The following is a 9,629-nucleotide window of genomic DNA, read 5'->3' as shown; positions in this document are numbered from 1 at the left end:
CTTCAATCTCTCTTTTCACAGTGCCATAGTTTTCAGAGAAGGGGTATTTGATTTCTTTCGTTAGGTTGATTCCTAGGTATTTCAGTTATTTGGATGCTATTGTGAAAGGAATTATTTGCTCTATTTCTCTCTCAGTGAATCTGTCATTTGTGTAGAGGAAAGGTATTGATTTTTGTGTGTTGACCTTGTAACCAGCTACTTGACTGAATTTGGTTATTAAGTCTAGAAGACTTTTGGTGGAGTTCTTGGGGTCTTCTATATAGAGTATCATGTCATCTGCAAATAATGACAATTTGACTTCTTCATTTCCTATCTTTATTCCTTTTATTTCTTTCTCTTGTCTAATTGCCATGGCTAATGTTTCCAGAACTATATTGAACAAGAGTGGTTATAGTGGACATCCTTGTCTTGTTCCTGATTTGAGTGTGAAGGATTTCAGTTTTTGACCATTTAGTATGATATTGGCTGTTGGTTTTTCATAGATGGCTTTTATCAGTTTGAGGTAGAGACCATCTATTCCTATTTTTTGTAGGGTTTTTATCATAAATGTATGCTGGATTTTGTCAAATGCTTTTTCTGCATCTATGGAGATAATCATATGATTTTTGTCCTTGGCTCTGTTGATAGAGTGTATTACATTGATTGATTTGCATATAGTGAACCATCCCTGCATCCCTGGGATGAATTCCACTTGATCAGGGTGTATGATCTTCTTGATGATCTTCTGCATTCTGTTTGCCAGTATCTTATTAAGGATTTTTGCATCTATGTTCATTAGTGAGATTGGCCTACAGTTCTCCTTTTCGGTTGGGTCTTTCTCTGCTTTGGGGATCAAGGTGATGCTTGCTTCCAGGAATGAATTTGGGAGTATTGCTTCCCTTTCAGTTTCATTGAAGAGTTTAAACAGTAGTGGCAGCAGTTCCTCTCTAAATGTCTTGTAGAATTCAGCAGTGAAGCCATCAGGGCCCGGGCTTTTCTTAGTTGATATTACATTTTCAATTTCATTGGTTGATATTGGGTTGTTCAGAATTTTTAGGTCTTCTTCGTTCAACTTTGGTAATTCATATGTATCTAGGAATCTGTCCATTTGTTCTGTGTTGTCCATCTTATTGGCGTATAGGTTCTGGAATTAGGTATTGATGATCCTATGGATTGCTGCTGGGTCTGTTGTAATTTCACCCTTTTCATTCCTAATTGCATGGGTTTGGGCCTTTTCTTTCCTTTTTCTGATAAGGTTGGCTAAGGGTTTGTCAATTTTGTTGATTCTTTTGAAAAACCAACTCTTGGCTTCATTGATTTTTTTGTATCATTCTCTTAGTCTGCATTGCATTGATTTCTCCTCTGATCTTTATAATTTCCTCCCTTGTATGAGCTTTGGGGTTGTCCTGCTCTTCTTTTTCTAGAAGCTTGAGGTTTAGCATCAGGTTGTTTAATTGGGCTCATTCTGTTTTCCTAATATGCATATTCACTGCTATGAAATTCCCTCATAAGACTGCTTTCATTGTGTCCCATAGATTCCAGTATGTTGTATTGTCATTGTCATTTGATTGAAGGAACTTTCTGATTTCTTCTTTAATTTCCTCTGTGACCCATTGGTTATTCGGAAATGTGTTGTTCAATTTCCACGTGTTTATGAAATTTTTTGAGTTTCTTTTGCTATGGATCTCCAATTTCATCGCACTATGGTCTGATAATATACAAGGGATAACTTCAATTCCTTTGCACTTACTTAAACATGTTCTATGTGTGAGTATGTGGTCTATTTTGGAGAATGACCCATGTGCCGCTGAGAAGAATGTGTATTCTGATTTTGTGGGGTGGAAGACTCTGTAAACATCTGTTAAGTTCATTTGTTCAAGAGTTCAATTGAGTTCTAGTACTTCATTACTTATTTTTAGTCTAGTTGATCTATCTGTGACAGTGGGGTGTTGAGGTCCCCCACTACCATTGTACAGTGCATATATGACTTTTCATGTCCGTTAGTATTTGTTTTATATAGTTGGGTGCACTAGTGTTTGGTGCATAGATATTTATGATTGTCATCTCTTCCTCTTGGATTCTTCCCTTTACAAGATTGTAGTGTCGTTCTTCATCTCTCTTAATCAGTGTTGGTTTGAAATCTACTTGATCTGCAATGAGGATAGCTACTCCTGCTTTTTTTCGGGTTCCTGTCGCATGCAGTATTGTTTTCCACCCTTTAACTTTCAGTCTATGAGTTTCCTTTTGAATTAAGTGTGTTTCTTGTATGCAGCATATTGTTGGATTTTGCTTCTTGACCCATTCTGCCAGTCTATTTCTTTTGATTGGTGAATTGAGACCATTAACGTTGATGGTTATAACTGAAACGTATTGACTTGTCATTGCCATGACTTTTTCTTTTTGTTGGGTTCTCCCCCTTTACATTTAATTTCTTGTCATGCCAGATGGGTTCATTCTGCTTTGCTTCCTGGGGTTGTGATCCTCAATGTCTGTTCCTAGGATATTGTGTACAATTCTTTGGAGTGCTGATTTGGTATTCACGAAGTTCGTAAGGTGCTCTTTGTCATGAAAGTATCTTATTTCTCCATCCAGTTTGAAAGATAGTTTTGCAGGGTACATCAATCTGGGTTGGAGGCTGTTTTCTTTTAGGGCTTGGAATATGTCACTCCAAGCTCTTCTTGCCTTGATAGTTTGTGTTGAGAAGTCTGCTGTGATTCTGATGGGCTTTCCTTTGTATGTGATTTGTTTCTTTTCTCTAACTGCTTGTAGAACTTTGTTCTTCTGTTGACTTTCTGGAATCTTAACAGTTATATGCCTATGTGTAGATTTTTTTGATCAAGGCTATTTGGAGTCCTATATGCCTCACTTATCTGTATGTCAAGTTCTTTTCCCCTCCTTGGGAAGTTTTCTGCCATTACTTCTGTGAAGAGTTTTTTTATGTCATCTGCACTCTCTCCTCTTTCTTCATTGACTCCAATCAGTCTTATGTTATTCTTCTTTGCATCATCTAGCAGCTGCTGGATTGATTTCTCATGTTCCCTTATAATTTTGAAGCAATTTTTCTTTTCCTGGTCACTAATTGCAATCTTATCTTCTATATTTGAAATTCTGTCCTCACATTGGCTCATTCTGCTGTGTAGACTTTCAGTGGGGTTTTTGATCTCCTGGACATCTAGTTGCATCTGTTTTATGGATTCCATTTGTTTCCTAACTTGGGATTCCATCATGTTCCTTAGCTCCTCTCTAGATTTATTAATCATGTCTTGTACTAGGAGCACAATTTCTCCCATCATCTGAGAAATCATTTCTGATTTCATTGTTTCCAGATCCCCTTTTGTTGCCAGTTCAGTGGATCCAGGTGGTTGAGTATCAGAGTGTTCCATTTCATTTCCCTTTGGGGTTGCTGTAGGTGATCTGGGAGTCTGGTTTTGAGACTTATTTACGTGTTTTCTCATTTCCACTGGGGTTGGGGAGCTGTTGGCACCTGCATGGATTACCTCCTCTGAGCTGGGAGAGGTGGGACAGGGGCCGGGAGCAGTGGTAGGGATGGTGGCCCAAAAGCCCTTTCCTCTGGGCTGGGAGCAGCGGGAGGGATGGTGGCCGGGAAGCCCCTTCCTTTGGACAAGGAGCAGTGGCACAGCAGCTCAGAAGCCCTTACCTCTGGGCCGGGAGCAGCAGGACTCAGTACCGAGGTCTGGTGGTCTGGTGTCCTCTGCATCTTTGTAGTGTGGAACTAGGTGGCTGTACAGAGGACTGGGCGGGGGGGGAGGTGTCCAGTGGATTGTTGCCAGGGCATGGGCTGATTGGGCGTATTCCTTGTGACTTGCAACATCGATAGGGCGTCTGCAGACCTGCCTGTCTGCAGCGGGCTGATTTGGCATGTTCTGCGTGACTCGCGACCTCAGTAGGGCGTGCGCAGAACTTATAAACAATATTTATAAGAAAGGACTTTCTTATCCTAAAGAGATTCCAGGAGGATACATATAGTGTTTTCCAAACTCATTTTTCTATGCGATACCTTTGTAATTTTGAAGAGATTGCTAGTTACAGACTTGAGAAAAAACAATTATGCTTATAGTGTGAGAGTGCGCATGTGGCTTGGTGTGTATTCCTTCACTTATTCAGGCCAAAATGAAAGGGGTGTGCAAGTTAAAGGATGATCAGGTAAAGTGAGGGCCATGAAGGAACTGAGACTGAATTCTATAGGTAATGGGGAAACAGGCAAGGATTTAAGGAAGGAAAAGAATAGCTTGATCATATTTATGCTTCCAAAGTTAGGCCAGGCATAGTGGCACACGCTTGTAATCCCAGAACTCTGGGAAGCTGAGGCAGGAGGATTGAAAGTTTGAGCCTACCCTGACCAACATAACAACTTAATAGAATTATAACAAAAAGAAAAGACTGAGGATGCACTCCATGTGAAGGCCCTGGGTTCTATCTCCAGTAGACATAAAGTTACTTAGTGCAAGGATTTAATTATATAAAAACAAAACCATAAATATGCTAGAAAAGATGGGTAAACAGATAATTTTAGGGAAAAGCTATCAATGAACGGCATAAAAGTAAAAACCATACTGAAAAAAGGCAGATAGAATTGCATATAGATTTAAAAGTATGCCACAAAATGATATTCAAAGTTCAAAGTACAAAAGTTTCTTTAAAAAAACTTTTAAGATGTTAGGACAAATTATGAAAAAGTTTATTTTAAAAAAACTTTTTAGAAGTTAGGACAAATTGTGGAAAATTTAAAAGCCTTGATCAACAAAAAACTGTCACACATAAATAAGAAAAATAATACCATATAGAAAATGGACAAAGAACATGAATAAGACATTTGTAGGAAGAGGCACTCAAATGTTAAAACAAATAAAGGTGAAAAATGTTCAAATTCACTAGCATTCTAAAAAAAATTTACAACAGATAGATAGCTATCCTGGAGGTTGAGAAAGAAGACTGCAAGTTTGAGGCCAGCCTTGGCAATTTAACAAGACCCTATCTCAAAAAACAGAAAAAGCTGGAAGTTTAGCTCAGTGATAGAACCTTTTCCTGGCAGGTGGAAGGTCCTGGTTCAATACAAATAAAAACAAATGATTAATTTTTTACTTGCCAGATGGAATACAGATTTTAAAAAGTAATAATGCCAGTATTGATACAGGGATAAAGGAACAGGGATAATGAAACACTCCTACCTTGATATTTTATACCATGCATCAGAATTTTTTTTTTAGAAATAGCTCATTTAATGAGCTGCCTGGATCACTGTCTGTCCCCACATTAACCACGTCTCACTGTGAGTGGCTGTGATCCAGACAAGAATACAGGGAGCAAGAACATCAACCAGAGGTGGACAGATAAGGTTTACAGTCAGCACCACAAGTCCATCCAGAGCTGGTCACCCTCAGGTTCACTTCATATAATGGGAGACTGGCACTTTAAAAATTATCAAATGAAAGTAATCTCACCAGTCTAAATTGCCATCAATAAAATACTTTTCTGAATTACTAAAGGAGTCTTTTTGAAAGTACTTTGCCTTAACAAATTTTTCCTGAACATGTTTGCTTCTGCAAAACCAAATTATCTCAGAAGAACCACTTCTCAGCTAACATTGTTTGTGCCCATAAGGATGAGAGGAGAACTTTCCATATCCTGAGTAAAGGATGTTTCCATCTATTCCTATTTGATTCTCTCTCTCTTTTTGGGGGGGTGGGGGTACCGGGGATCGAACTTGGGTCCTTGTGCCTGCAGAGCAGGTAGCGAAACCACTGAGCTAAATCCCCGGCCCCATCTATTCCTATTTGACCAGTAAAATCAATAGGTGGTTTTTTCTGGAATACTCTTGTCCCAATTCATTTTTATGGTCCCAAAGCCCCAGCATTCTGGAAGATATGGACACCACCCCTCCATCCAAGGCCATCATCTTCTGGTCTCCTCCCATCTCCAAGGTCCACCTGACCGGACACCTCCTGGTCCTGGGCACCCACCACCCACTGGCAGCACTGCCTGGGCCTAAACCTGTGCCCCTCCACAGGCCCATGTGGTTCATGGACCATGGGCAACTTTACACGATCCATACATGTTACGCCACATCAAGGGCCCCAAATGGGCAGCAAAATGCCAGGTCTTCCTTAACTTTCCAGTTTATTGACCCCACTCCAGGCCCAGTTACACCTCTGCATGAGACGCCCCACTGTGGGGAGTGGACTAGAGCTGCTCCATCATCAGCCACCTTCCCCGGCCTGACCGCGAGCCCGGGAGGACCTGAGTTCTGGGCTGCTTTTCTCTAGCTTGGACCTAGCCTGACACCCACCACTCCTTCCCAGTGACCACTTTCCCCTACCTCTTTGCCTCAAGGGCTGTTATATTCCTCCCATTATGTACATAAAATTTGGTTTTTAAAAAATCTGCCCATGTTCACATGTCTTCTTTGTCTTTTTTCCAGATATTTTTTATATTACTACATGCTTGCAGTACACAATGTTTACACTCCTTGTGGCAAGTTGGTACATGTGCATAACACATCCCAATTCCTTTTTCATCCCCTTTCCCTCCCCTGCCCCATCCTTCCATCTTTTGGTCCCCTTCCCCTTTGCGAAAGGACTACCCCACACTTCTTAGTATCTATTTTTTATTTTGCTCTTTGTTAATACTTTGAGTTTTTCATATAAGTGTTTTTCATGTGGTATTTAAGCCTGTGTGTCTGATTTATGATCCTTAACAGTATGGTCTCAGGCATCCATTTTCCTAGAAATGCCTCAATTTTATCCTTCTTTATGGCTGAGTAGTACTCCACTGTCTGTGTAAATACCACATTTGGTTTTTCCATTCATCTGTTGATGGACGTACAGAACACTTCCAAAATTTAGCTATTATAAATTATGCTGCTATAAACATGGGTATACATGTATCACTGTAATCTGAAGTCTTTAACTCAGTAAGATACCTAGAAGGGGAATGGGTTGAATGGAATTTCTAGTTTAAGGTTTTTTTGTTTGTTTGTTTGTTTTGTGGTACTGGGGATCGAACTCAGGACCTTGTGCTTTCAAGGCAGGCAGTGGAACCACTGAGCTAAATCCCTGGCCCTCTTATTCTTAATGTATAAAGACATTCTCTTGTGTCAAACTAGAAACTTTGAATGGGCAGGCCAAAATATAGATGTTATATATTATAATCCCTTGTGAGATCAACTACTTTCTGGGAGTTTAATGCAGGATGGCCACCAACCTTATCTACACAGAGGGTATTAAATGTTTAAGAGAGAAGTGGGGTGTACACAGGATTTTTAAGAAAATAATTTCTGAGGCTGTTGGTAGACTACAACTCATCTTTTTCTTCCAAATAAGACTAGAAAGAGGGGTTTCAGTGGGGCTTCTTGAAGGGTTGGCACATGTCCTTTGCACTTAGGGCCATAGAAGACTGGCACCTAATTCATACTCAGTGTATCTAATGGGTGAGAAATTCTGATTGGCTCTGATGGTAGAGCAAAGGGAGTGATCAGTATGAATTATCTGAATTTGCTCAGGAAAAAAGTTTTTCTTAGGAGCTAGGTATGAGATATTCTCAAGAGAAAACCAACCTGGTTAAATCTTGTCCAAAGGGCAGTCTAACAGTATCTTAGTTACTTTCTTGTTGCTGAGACAAAATACCCAATACTCACAAGTTAAGGGAGGAAATTTATTTAGCTCACAGTTTGTAGAGGCTTCAGTCCATAATTAGCTGCCTCCAAGGCAGGGTGGATTGGCATAGGAGCATTGCAGAGGAGAACCAGTTTATGGCTAGCAGAAGATAGCAAAAGTAAGCAAACAAGGGGCTTAAGAGCATCTTTCTGCCCCTTTTATCTTATCTAGACTACTTAGGGTGGGTAGCACTCACACCCTTAATAATAGTGCCCCTGAGCTTAGCATTGCACCTTGAATCAATTCCAGCTTCACACATTCTAGATCCAGCCACCTCTGAAAAAGCCCCACCTATGACTACATGAGGCTTTGTGGGGACATCTAGACACAAACCATAATAAATAGGTAAACAGTCCTCGGCAGAGAAGATGGAATAGAGTTTTATGCTTTGTATTCCAAAGATGAAGGAACCATGGAAATAGGGTAAATTCTTCCGTATTAAGGGAATTGCAGGTAAAGGATCACCAGGCATGGGTCAGGTCTCCAAAACAAGACAAGATCACATAGGAGAGAACTAACTTTAAACAAATGACAAACCCAGAGGGTGCAAAGCTGCCTTAGAGCTTAGATCTAAACTAAGCTCTGCACTTAGCTGTGTACTGGTAAATATTTAACCGCCAGCCACTGAGGGTGAAGGTGGAAGGTGTTAAAGAAAAGCATTATTTAATGGTACTTGTTAAAATACAATAGCAAGTAAACATTTTTTCAAGACCTGATGTTGATAGGTATAGGAACCATTGCAATCAAGTCTTTCTCTGGGGAAGAGAGACTGGGCTGAACTCGAAGGGTAAATTAGAATTTATCACCAAGAAGCAGTGTGGGCATCAGTGGACAGAAAATTACTGAGAGATAAAACATTAGGAGTAAGAGGGATTTTGGCTAAACTAATTTAACAGTATTCTTGTTGAAGACAGGCCAGTGTGATCAAATACCATCCTGGAGGAAGGTAAAGGATGAGAAATTTGATGAGATATTTAGTGTGATCAGATATGCTTTTGAGGGTTCTTGCTAAATTAGGCTCTTTGCTAAAACTGGATTTTTCAAGAGAAGGTTAAGAAGCCCAACTAAAATTTGTCCAAGTAAAGAATCTGTCAGAGAGAAAGCCTTGGCTTCCAGATTTTGAAGATTTTGCTATGGAAATAACTTATCCTAAAACTTATTCTACATATTGTTTTATTCTTTCTTGCTTCTCCTCTTCACTGAAGTTGTAGTAAAATGTAGCAAAATAGGAAGTGCTAAGTTTTTAGTGTGTAATTTATTTTAATGTGATTTGTTTAATTATAAGTTTATATACTTTAATGGGCACATGTAATAAGTGAATTTTAAATTCCAGAAAATCTAATAATTGCTCTTGCAAACTGGTAAGAGCTGGGTCTAGTACCACATCAACATGAGTATAGGAAGAAATTTCCTGCCTCTCTCTCTGTCTTCCTTGCACATCAGTCCTCAAAGGGTCAGATTTTGTAGTTAGCAAAATAGAGAAGGAAAATTAAGCTAGAAGAAATCATAATAATGTGTCAAATGAGTTTTTGGAAGTCTCAGTTTAGAGAACTGGCTCAGTTGAAGGAAAGTGTTAGTCTATGCAATAATGTAGGCTTATTAGGGAGAACACATAAAAAGTGGAAGACTGAAGGAGGGTAGAAAAAAGAAAAATACAAGGTCAAATGAATGTTGAAAGAGAAAGATGACAAATGAAAACTGAGTACACTCTAGTTGGGCTTATATTCATTATAATTGCACTGCTTATGAATGACCTACCTCAGCCAAAGCCCACCAAATTTTATCAACTACTGCTTTTTTTGGGTGGTGGTGGTGGTTGTACTGGAGATTAAAACCAGGGTCTCTGCACTGAGTTATGTCCCAGTATATTTTTCTTTTTTATTTTGAGACAGGGCCTCACCAGTCACCTGTGATGTTCCTGCCCCAGCCTTCCAGAGTGTTGGGATCTCAGGTGTGCATCCCATCCCTGGCTATTGC

Source organism: Heterocephalus glaber, unplaced genomic scaffold (assembly GCF_053883595.1).
Source record: "Heterocephalus glaber isolate CG9 unplaced genomic scaffold, H.glaber_assembly_v1.0 deba00001788, whole genome shotgun sequence".
In the NCBI taxonomy this organism is placed as follows: Eukaryota; Metazoa; Chordata; class Mammalia; order Rodentia; family Bathyergidae; genus Heterocephalus; species Heterocephalus glaber.
Note: the sequence above shows the minus strand (reverse complement) of the source record.